The sequence below is a fragment of the Chlorocebus sabaeus genome, chromosome 10 (assembly GCF_047675955.1).
Source record: "Chlorocebus sabaeus isolate Y175 chromosome 10, mChlSab1.0.hap1, whole genome shotgun sequence".
Taxonomy (NCBI): Eukaryota; Metazoa; Chordata; class Mammalia; order Primates; family Cercopithecidae; genus Chlorocebus; species Chlorocebus sabaeus.
The window spans coordinates 60570470-60582660 of record NC_132913.1 but is presented as its reverse complement, the minus strand read 5'-3'; the positions used below and the strand labels follow the sequence as shown (position 1 = coordinate 60582660).

Here is a 12191-nt window from a genome sequence, read left to right as displayed (position 1 = left end):
GCTTCTTTTCTTTTTCTTTTTTTTTAAAGGCTGGGTCTTGCTATGTTGCCCAGGCTGGAGTGCAGTGGTGTGATCATAGCACATTGCAGCCTCCAACTCCTGGCCTCAAGTGATCTTCCCACTTCAGCCTCCCACATAGCTGGGACTATGGGTTGCGCACCACCACCCAGCTATCACTAATGCTGTTAAATTAAGTTTAGCCTAAAGCCGCCTCCTTACATATTTTAAGTTCAGCCCAAAGGCTTCTCCATACATAATGAACTGTAACCCAACTGGATGGATAAACGGACTAACCCACTCTTGTACCAACCACCAAGTTTTGGCCAATCAAGGGTGACCAACTGTTCAAGCTGTACTCAAATAAGGCAAACCCTGAGCTGTAACCAATCCAGATGTTTGTGTAATTCACTTCTGTTTTCTGTACCTCACTTTCCTTTTTCTGTTCATAAATCTTTTTCCACCATGAAGCTGCTCTAGAGCCTCTCTGAACTTACTCTGGTTCAGGGGATCCCCGATTTGCAATTCTTTGCTCCATTAAACTGCTAAATTTAATTTGTCTAAGGTCAGTGCTTTAATAGTGCTTTCTTGAAAAATAAAAACCATGAGACGCAAATAAGGCAAATTGTTAAATGTGGCAAATGCCAGTGATTAGTACATGGGTGTCTTTTACATGTTTACTTCCTGTGCTTTTTTTTTTTCTTTTCTTTTTCTTTTTTTTTTTTTTTTTGGTAACTGAAACATTTAATAATTTTAAAATGTTTAAGTTTTGGAGAGTTTGTTCTGCCAATCAATATCAATATATTTGTTGTATTAAATATGCAGTTGCTATAAATAGGAATGCAAGTTTGTCTTGCAATTTTAGGTGCCTCATAAGGGTTTTCAGTCATTGTATTAATCATACACTGGTAAATATTTTCATTTTAAATGAAAGACACAAAATGAATAAGCATGGAAAATCAGTGTTCAGGGAAAGATGATGGCACAGGCCACAGCAAAAGGTAAAAGGAAATGACATTTTATAAGCATATACTTATACAGACAGTATTTGATATGAGGGTTGTTAATACAACAGGTACTTAGTAAATACTTATTATATTTATAAGTATTATTTGTATAAGTTAATTTAATTTTTTTTTAAGTTCCAGGGTAAGTGTGCGGGATGTAATGTGCAAGTTTGTTACACAGGAAAAATCTGTGCCATGGGTGGTTTGCTGCCCCTAGCAACCCATCACCTAAGCATTAAGCCCAGCATGCATTAGCTATTTTTCCAACTAAAGTGGTTGTAGGTGGAATTTTATTTTTACATTTTTTCTTTTTTGAGACAGGGTCTCACTTTCACTTAGGCTGGAGTGCAGTGGCATGATCATGGCTCACTGCAGCCTCAACTTCCTGGGCTCAGGCAGTTCACCTACATCAGCCTCCCAAGTAGCTGGGACCACAGATGTAGGCCACCACATCTGGCTAATTTTTCTATTTTTTGTAGAGATGGGGGTTTCGTCATGTTGCTCAGACTGGTCTCGAACTCCTGGGCCCAAACAATCCGCCTGCCCTGGCCCCTCAAAGTGCTGGGATTTCAAGCATGAGCCACCATTCCCAACCCTGGAATTTTAAATCTTCAAAATATTCTAAAATATCAATCTCCTGTTAAAGAGCTTTGAATTCCCTGGGCTGCTACAAACTTTAAGAATTCTGTGTTTCCCTATACCTTTTATTCCCCTTGCACAAAGAATTCCGTTTCCTATTATAAAGTTTGAAACTTGACCGTGAGGTTCAGAGCACTTGTATAATGAGGTAAGCTAAAGTCAAACTTTAACTCAGAATGATTGGTTTTCAGACAAAGAATGCAACCGCTAATAGCATGTATCATTTTTAGGTGAGATTTCAAAACAATGCTAATGTTTCATGTGCTGCTCTCAGTCCCACACACCCATCTCTCAGGCGGTATAACATGAACCCAAACACCCCTGTAAACCAGAGACCTTCAATAGACCGGATACCCCTGGAGACAAAGGGCTGGAGCAATTTCACTGTGTTTGTGGATATAGACAGGTTGCAGTCTGTCAGGTCACAAATCTCTGTTTTAAATAACCCCTAATTACCGATTTACCTCTCCAGTGCCTGCTTTCAGGATGCATAAAGGCAATATAGCTAAAAGGCCTAAAGTTAGGCTTCAATTGATGAAAGCCGTTCTGTTGGAGGGCCCAGCCCATTATCACCGTGGCTGTTTGGTTCACAAATGCTGGCTCTCCAAGCCATATTGATATGTTTGTTTTTTCATTGTACGTCAACATTGTTTTAAGTAGATCAGTTTGCTGACATCTGAAACCTGATTAGAAAAAGGAATATGGAAAAATGAATGCAAATCTGACCATTTTTGGCAAGAAGAAATATTTGTTTTTCCGTGGATGAACATTGTCTATTGTGAAATATATTAACTGCTAGTGTTAAAACATCATTAAACACTTTGCACAAGAGAAAGTCAAGCTTTGATTACTGAATCAGTTGGTTCCAATGCTATGGAAGCTGAATTACAGCCAAAACCTCATTCGGCTTACTTCTTACACAATTTCCCTGTCACTTGTTCACCTTTCCATAATTTTTCCATTTGGCAAAGTTTTTGTCTGTTTTTATGCAATAATTTTTCATTTGTTTTTAGTTTGATCATTTTTCTCTCTGGAAACACCCAAAAAAGGTGTTAAAAGTCTCTGTTCATTGCGTAGGCAACTTATTCTAAATTGTCCTAGTTGTGAATTATATAAATCATTTATTTCTTCTTCACATCTGTTCCTTTTAAGCAACTCTTTGGAAAGAGAATTGCTGCAGAGAGAAGAACTTCATTAACTAAAAGGAGACTTAGGGCTCATTTGTAGGTTGTTTAATTTCTAAAGTAAACCAATGCAAGATATTGGTAGGGGGTCCCAGGGAAGAGACTAATCTGTACATTGTCCTATCAACCTAGAATTCAAAACTAGTCCCCCAGCAGGCCTCAAAAGTTAAACATAGGGCCAGGCCAAGTGGCTCATGCCTGTAATTCCAACACTTTGGTAGGCTAGGTGGGTGGATCACCTGAGGTCAAGAGTTCGAGACCAGCCTGGCCAACATGGTGAAACCCCATCTCTACTAAAAATACAAAAAATTAGCTGGGCGTGGTGGCATGCACCTGTAATCCCAGCTACTCAGGAGGCTGAGGCAGGAGAACCACTTGAACCCAGGAGGTAGAGGTTGCAGTGAGCTGAGATAGCACCACTACACTCCAACTTCAACCTTGCAGACAGAGTGAGACCCTGTCTAAAAAAAAATAAAATAAAAAAATAAAATATTGATCCTTTGAACATGGATAAAACTTAAAAATATTACACTGAGTGAAATAAGCCAAGCACAAAAGGATAAATATTGCATTATTTCACTCATATGAGGTACTTGGAATAGGCAAATTCATAGAAACAGGCCAGGCAGGGTGACTCACACCTGTAATCCTGGCACTTTGGGAGGCTGAGGTGGGTGGATTACTTGAAGTCAGGTGCCGCAAAGAAGAACTGGCACTAAGACAAAGGATTTCTCAGCAAGGCAAATTTACTTTGGCAAAAGGGTGCTGCCTGCATCAGTCATGATCACAAGAGTGCACAGAATAAAGAAGAGTAGGGGTTTTTATTCCTAATGCAGATTCTAGCTCTGTGTCTTTTTCCCATTGGCTGAGGTTGGACTGCACAGTCTAAACTAGTCCTGATTGGCTAAATATTCAAACTTTCTTAGATAAGGGAGGTGCGTGACAGAGGAGAGAGGGAGAGGAGGAAGGGGTCACCTCCAGGGGACTAAAAAGCTAACCTATTCCCACATAAGGAAAGGAATGTGAACTGGGGCTTATCATATCTAGGCATATTTAGACAGGTCAATGCCCAGCAAAAGCAGGGGGGAGGGGGGGTGATACTTGGAATTTAGAGAATAAAGAATGGGGGAATTTGGCAAACTGTTTGAAGAGGAACGTAGCTGTATCTAACATCAGGAGTTTGAGACCAGCCTGGCCGACATGGTGAAACTCTGTCTCTACTAAAAATACAAAAAAATTAGCTGGGCATGGTGGTGCATGCCTATAGTTCCAGCTACTCCAGAGGCTGAGGCATGAGAACTGCTTGAATCCAGGAGGTGGAGGTTGTAGTGAGCCGAGATCACACCACTGCACTCCAGCCCAGGTGACAGAGCAAGACTGTCTCAAAAAAAAAAAAAAAAAAAAAAAAAATCATAGAAACAGAAAGTAGAATACCTGTTACCTGGGACTGGGTGGAAAGTGAATGGGAAATTATTGCTTATTGGATACAAAGTTTCTGTTTGAGATGATGAAAAAGTTTTGGAAATAGATGGCGGTATGGTTGCACAACTCTGTGAATGTACTTAATGTCACTGAATTGTACACTTTAATTTTTTTTTCTCAAGACAGAGTCTTGCTCTCTCACCCAGGCTGGAGTGCAGTGGCACAATCTCAGCTCACTACAACCTCCATCTCCCAGGTTCCAGCAATTCTCCTGCTTTAGCCTCTCAAGTAGCTGGGATTACAGGTGCGTGCCACCACACCTAATTTTTGTATTTTTAGTAGAGACAGCGTTTCGCCATGTTGGTCAGGCTGGTCTCGAACTCCTGACCTGATCCACCACCTCGGCCTCCCAAAGTGCTGGGATTATAGGCATGAGCCAGCATGCCTGACCTGAATTGTACACTTTAGAATGGTTAACATCTACTATGTGCCCATAAAAATTAAAAAATTAAAAAGTAAAAAAAAGTGTTTAATAAGAATGGTTAAAATGGTTAAGTTATATGTTCTGTGAGGTATTTTTTGGTTTTGTTTTTTGTTTTTTTGAGACAGAGTCTCACTCTGTTACCCAGGCTGGAGTGCAGTAGTGAGATCTCGGCTCACTGCAACCTCTGCCTCCTGGATTCAAGCAATTCTCCTACCTTAACCTCCCGAGTAGCTGGGATTACAGGCTTGCACCACCACACCCTGCTAATTTTTGCTTTTTCAGTAGAGATGGGGTTTCACCATGTTGGCCAGGCTTGTCTCAAACTCCTGACCTCAAGTGATCCACCCACCTCAGCCTCCCAAAGTGCTGGGATTATTGGCATGAGCCACCGTGCCCAGTCTGTTCTGTTTTGTATGTTTTATCACATTTTTTTAAAAATAAAGACCTACCAGAAGTCTTGATTCCATGAGGTTTCTTCTTTTTCTTTCCTTTTTCTTTTCTTTTCTTTTTTTTTTTTTTTTTTTTGACATGGAGTTTCATTCTTGTTGCCCAGGCAAAAGTGCAGTGGCGCAATCTTGGCTTACTGCAACCTCCACCTCCCAGGTTCAAGCGATTATCCTGCCTCAGCCTCCTGAGTAGCTGGGATTATAGGCGCCTGCCAACACACCCAGCTCATTTTTTGTATTTTTAGTAGAGATGGGGTTTCATCATGTTGGCCAGGCTTGACTTCAACTCCTGACCTCAGGCGATCCACCCGCCTCAGCGTCCCAAAATGCTGGGATTACAGCATTACCACCATGCCCGTTCTTTTTTTTTTTTTTCGAGACAGGTTCTGGTTCTGTCACCCAGGCTAGAGTGCACTGGTGCAATCTCGGCTCACTGCAACCTCCACCTCCCGGGTTCAATTGATTCTCCTACCTCAGCCTCCTGAGTAACAAGGACTATAAGCATGTGCCACCACACCTGGCTTATTTTCGTCTTTTTGGTAGAGATGGGATTTCACCATGTTGCCCAGGCTGGTCTCCAATTCCTAGGCTCAAGCACTCCACCTACCTCGGCCTCCCAAGTGGTGGCTCACGCCTGTCATCCCAGGCATGAGCCACCACACCTTGCAGATTCAATGAGGTTTCATGGGGTCAGGTTAAAGGTGTTGAGAACAAAGAGGAGAATCACATTCTCATGCCAGCCACTCCCAGCTTTCCAGAGAGGAGAAGAGATTACTGTTAGAAATGTGATAGAATTATTAACAACTTATAAAGAAATCATAGTTCACAGCTCCTTTTTGCTTTAATAGTGTGTAAAGAGTACAGAATTTTTTTTTTTTTTTTTTGAGACAGAGTCTTGCTTTGTCACCCAGGCTGGAGTGCAGTGGCGTGATCTTGGCTCACTGCAACCTCCACCTCCTGGGTTCAAGTTATTCTCCTGCCTCAGCCTCCTGATAGCTGGGACTACAGGCATGTGCCACCACACCTGGCTAATTTTTTGTGTTTTTAGTAGAGACGGGGTTTCACTGTGTTAGCCAGGATGGTCCCGATCGCTTGACCTTGTGATCCGCACAAGGTCGGCCTCCCAAAGTGCTGGGATTATAGGCGTGAACCACTGCACCTGGCCAACATTGCAGTTTTTTAAAATAGCGATAAAAATGTTTCACTATTATGACACATAATCTCTATACCCATAAAGATGTATTCACTTCTTGGGCCATCAGGAAGAAATGTGATGAAAACATTCAGAATTGTCAACTGGCCCACATGCACAGAGATCCAACCCTGGGAGAACTAGCATCCCTGTCCCTTGGTGGGTGTCACCTAGCATGAGGGAAATAAGCTATAGGATACTCAGGCTGAGTTAGGTTCCTCCTGGAACACCTAGGAATATCTGGGCCAAAGAAAGATGGTTTGTTTGTTTCTTTGTTTCAGACAGAGTCCCGTTCTTTCGCCCAGGCTGGAGTGCAGTGGCAAGATCTCAGCTCACTGCAACCTCCGCCTCCCAGTTTCAAGCAATTCTTCTGCCTCAACCTCCCAAGTAGCTGGGATTACAGTGACATGATCTTGGCTCACTGTAACCTCTGCCTCCTGGGTTCAAGCGATTCTCCTGCCTCATCCTCCCAAGTAGATGTGATTACAGGTGCCCGCCACCACACCTGGCTAATTTTTTGTATTTTTAGTAGATACGGGGATTCACCATGTTGGCCAGACTGGTCTCGAACTCCTGACCTCAGGTGATCCACCGGCCTTGGCCTCCTAAAGTGCTGGGATTACAGGCATGGGCCACCACGCCTGGCCAGAAAGGTTTTGAAGTGGCACACAATGATCTACTCAAATGGTCTCCCAATGGGCTGGGTAGAACTTATCCCTCCTGGGGTTGTAACTAAGAATGGGCTGCTCCCTTGGGGATTAAATGAAAGAATTGTAAAAATGGGGGGAAAGCTTTTTCTGTCTCAGCAAGACTAGAAACTGCAATTACAAGTGTCATCAAACACACCCTCATTGATGACTGAGGGTGTGATGAGGTGACATGAGTAATAACAGCAAGGCACTTTGCCCATGACGACCACCAGGCAGTGGAGCAGAAAAGAGGCACTAACAGGTTTCACAGGGACAATCTAATGGCAAGCAAGGAGATCACAGGCGTCTCTTGAGCTAGAATTTGAAAGGCTTAAGGAGTTTGGGTTTCATCCAGAAGGCAATAGGGTTATGAGCAAAGTAACAATATAATACAATTTGCATTTTAGAAAAATAACTTTGGCAGCCAGAGAAGACTGTCCTGTAAGGGCAAGGCTGGAGGCTGGGAAAACAGAAAGCGATTCCAGCAATCCAGACAAGAAATGATGAGGGCCTAAATTAACCTTCTTTGGATGGGATTAAAGGGGTGGCAGAGCATGAAACTGGACATAAGAGATATTAAGAAAGTCAGAGGGAACGCGAATATAACCAGTGGGAGAAGAGTACAAAATGGCACAATGAACAGAGATTTAGAGCGGTGTCATAAAAGAAAAAGAATCTCACTCACGTCCTCGAGAAACAAGCCAATGAACTACATTCCTAATGCCACATGAGTTTGGAGATACATTTTTTTAAATGTGTGAAAAACTGAAAACCATGTATATGATTCCAATAATCGAATCAAAGTTAGAAGTAAAAGGACAACATTGGTCTTCAATTGGAATGATATAATTACTAGAGTGATCAAGTGTAAGGAAGACCCCATGTTAGTGGATTTACTCTGTCTGTACTGTTCGCTCCACGCCCAGTGCTTTGCTAACATAAATTCACTTAAGGCAGGAGAAAACAGGATCTAGTTTTCTAGGGGCAAGACTCAGTGAGCTGAGCTCATCCCTATAGTACTTTAATTCTTAGAAATTTATTTTTATTTATTTATTTATTTTTGAGATGGAGTTTCGCTCTTGTTGCTCAGGCTGGAGTACAGTGGCACGATCTCGGCTCACCACAACCTTGGCTTCCCAGGTTCAAGTGATTCTCCTGCCTCAGCCTCCCAAGTAGCTGGGATTACAGGCATGCATCACCATGCCCAGCTGATTTTTTTGTATTTTTAGTAGAGACAGGGTTTCTCCATGTTGGCCAGGCTGGTCTCGAACTCCTGACCTCAGATGATCCGCCTGCCTTGGCCTCCCAAAGTGCTGGGATTACAGGCGTGAGCCACTGCGCTCAGCCTAGTAATTTATTTTTTAATTTCCTCATTCATTTAATAGGTACTGGATATACTTTACCTTTTTTTTTTTTTTTTTTTTTTTTTGAGATGGAGTCTCAGTCTGTCTCCCAAACTGGAGTACAATGGCACAATCTCAGCTCACTGCAACCTCCATCTCCTGGGTTCAAGCGATTCTCCTGCCTCAGCTTCCCGAGTAGCTGGGATTACAGGCATCCACCACCACGCCCAGCTAATTTTTGTATTTTTAGCAGAGACTGGGTTTCACCCATGTTGGTCAGACTGGTCTCGAACTCCTGACCTCAGGTGATCCACCCACCTTGGCCTCCCAAAGTGCTGGGATTACAGATGCGAGCCACCACACCCGACTACTTTACTCTTTAATTAATATACTTCAATACATATTTAAATAATAAATACTTAAATAATATGTCAGCAGTGTTGACATAAGTACCATTTAGTCCAAAGATTGTATGGCAAGAAGGAATTGGAGCAGAACTTGGATGTTGTCAAGAGGTTATGTACTCCGAGACTAAAAAGCATACTTTATTATTGCCCCATTATGTCATCTCTCGATACAGTACCTGGCTTTGATTTTAGGAGACTTTTTTCTTTCTTACTTTTTTTTTTTTGAGACACAGTTTCACTCTGTTGCCCAGGCTGGAGTGCAATGGCATAATCTCAGCTCACTGCAACCTCTGCCTCCCAGGTTAAAGCAATTCTCCTGCCTCAACCTCCCGAGTAGCTGGGACTGCAGGCATGTACCACCATGCCCGGTTAATTTTTGTATTTTTACTAGAGACTAAGTTTTGCCATGTTGCCCAGGCTGGTCTCGAACTGCTAACCTCAAGTGATCTGCCCACCTCGGCCTCCCAGAGTGCTGGGATTACAAGCATGAGTGACCACACCGGGCCTAGGAGCCTTTTTTCTTTTGGAACAGGAGTGTGAGCTTATAATTAGAAAAGTGTATTTGAATTATATTGGCCTAGGGCTACTTTGGAACTATAGAATGAGAAAACATGTGTTTATCAGACTTGATAATAATAGCTAAAATATATTGAGCACTGCATTCATGCCAGAGATGTACTCATTTTATCCTAATGCCAATTTGTGAGGTAGCCTTGGATTATTACTTAGGAATAAGTACACTGAGACACAGAGAGATTAACTTGTCCAAGTTCGTAAAACATGTGATAAGTGGCAGAGCTACTTTTCTAGCTCAGGTGGAGTCTACATTCTTTACCATTGTGCTGAGCGGGACAGCATCTGAATACCCATCCCTGGCAGCTTAAGCACTACATTTGACACCATGTGGTACTGCTCCCCTACTTCCAGTCACCAAAGATTGGACGCCTGATGACATAGGGACTGCTGATTCAGAAACACACACACGCATGACGTGAACTAAGCCAGTCATTCTCCTTCTCTTGGCTTCATTAATCTCTTCTAATACCAAGAGATAATGCTGGTCAATGGTAAGATTAAAGGTAAAACCATGCCCTGATTTTATGGCAGACCAAAGCCTGCTGTGAGCCAACTTATGAGGAAGCAGAAAAGACACAGTGGCCAGCAAAGAGGCTGGGCTGCTTAGGACAGCATGAAGAACTACTCAAAACTTGGAAAAATTAGGAGCTGTAACAACTGTTTCCGTCAGTCATGAATCTTAGTTGGAAACTGGTAAGGCCTAGCTGTTCTAGTGATTGTCTTTCAGAGTGAGGGTCTGAAAGATCTCGTCCAGTTTGTCACCAGTGTTATGAGGGCATGTCTAGCATTCCCTGCCATGCTGTTTCTGTTTGGACTTCTCTTTTTTAGGTGAGAGACTGGAAGCCTGGCTATGGTGTTATATGAGTATCCTAGGGCTGCCATAGCAAATTCCTGTCAACTTAGCGGCTTAAACAATAGCAATTTATTCTCTCAGAGTTCTGGAAACCAGAAATCTGAAGTCAAGGTGTTGGCAGGGCTGTGCTCCCTCCACGGGCTCTAGGAGAGATTCCACCACTTTCCTTTTCCAGCTTCTGTGGCTAATCACATGCCTTGACTGGTGGCTGCTTACTCCAGTTTCCGCCTCTGTATTCACAGAGCCTTCTCCTCTGTGTCTGTGTCTTCTCCTCCTGTGTCTCTTATAAGGACATATGTCACTGGATTTGGGGCCCACCTTAGTAATACAAGATGATCTCACCTCAGGGTCCTTAATTTAATTAATCTGTAAAAACTCCTTCTCCAAATAAGGCCACATTCACAGCAGCTTAGCATTAAGACATGGACATATATATTTTCAGGGGCTGCTATTCCACCTATTCCAGGTCCTGGATGTGGTGTGGTGCCATTGTTTTTCTAAAAGCCTAAGGAAAGACAAAGGAGAGTAATACACTTTCAGGTTTCTGTCAGTGTTTCTTTTGTTTAATGACCTCTCTGGGTTGGGGCCCATGAAATTCTAGAAGGATTGCTAGAGAAAGTATCCGCCCACAATATTCTGCAGGTTTTATGTCTGAAGCATGGGGAAAGGCTTTACAAACAATTCGATTAACTCTTCCCAGGGTTAATTTTGGGGACTCCCAGAAAGATAAAATAATAAGAAAAAAAGCTGAAATCCTGCCATTTGACCAGTGAAAGCTACTGATCCAGTGGACTTAGAAACCTTCCTGAGGGACCCGATGCAAATTTGCACCAAAGCAGCAGCTGCATTTCCACAGTTCTAGCTTCACCTGCACAATGTTTCCCTTGCTCAAAAAAGCACTAAGTAATCTCCAAGTCTGAACAATGGCAAGGGAGAGCCACCAGAAGCATACACCTGATTTTCATGACAAATACAGTAATGCTGTATGAGCTAGTGAAGCCACTTTCTGTACTGCTGTGCGGATATGTATAGCAACACAAATTGGAATAGAATGGAACATGTCCCCTGTTGGCAGAGTCACCCCAAAGGAATGGAGAGATCAGTAGGCAGCCCAGCTGGTATAATACTGAATTGTTCAGAAAACAACTCATAATTGATGCCAAGTGAAAGTACTGTGTACCCATTAAAACATGACATTATTGAAGAACTAGTGAACTCTTCAAAAAAAAAATCTTACCTAGGATCACAAACTGGTGTTTTCTAGGAGACTTGCAGATAAAACAGAGATCTACCCAAGATAACTCAAGTAAAAGATACATGGGGAACAACAAAGAGACTCATGCAAACCCAGTATCAAATATTAGGCTGTAAGAGGTCTGGGCCATGTGGGGAGTGGGGTTTGGATTTGTAGCAGCTCCAGGAGTTCGTGGATCTTCACCAGCTTCTCCACATAACGTGACTGGCCTGTACACCACTGTGTGTTTCTGTCTCCTGACGTCAAATAGAATTTTCAGAAATTTAGAAACATAATTCTTATAGTTTGCTGTTTTGTACACAACTGGTTAATGTCCCACAAGAACATGAAACCATCTTCTTCAGAATTATCTTCCTTATTGACAGAAAAGAATCACATCTTATACATTTTACACAATTATAGAATATCTAGTATCTAATCAATTCTGTAAACAAAGTCCATTTCCCTAGAGAGTTAGGTGACGCTTAAGTCAAAGCTTTGGCGTGACACTAAAAATTCACACAATAAAAAAAAATGTCATAGAATCATATCATTGCTTTATTTCTAAGTTTTGCATAATTCTCCTAAACATTCCCCCTTTTGATCAAAAATAATCTTTAAACATCCTTACTGGATAGTCAGCAAATCTAGAGCCATGTGGCATTGATCAGCTACTAAGACCAGAATATTAAATTTTGTCTAGAGATTAAAAATCTAT

The 12191-nt window shown here is 42.2% G+C and overlaps 1 pseudogene; it reads left to right on the top strand.

Moving 5' to 3' along the window:
• The first annotated feature begins 11114 nt into the window (after nucleotides 1-11114).
• LOC119625116 (cytochrome c oxidase subunit 7B, mitochondrial pseudogene) lies at nucleotides 11115-11345 on the top strand (annotated as a pseudogene).
• The last annotated feature ends 846 nt before the right edge of the window (nucleotides 11346-12191 follow it).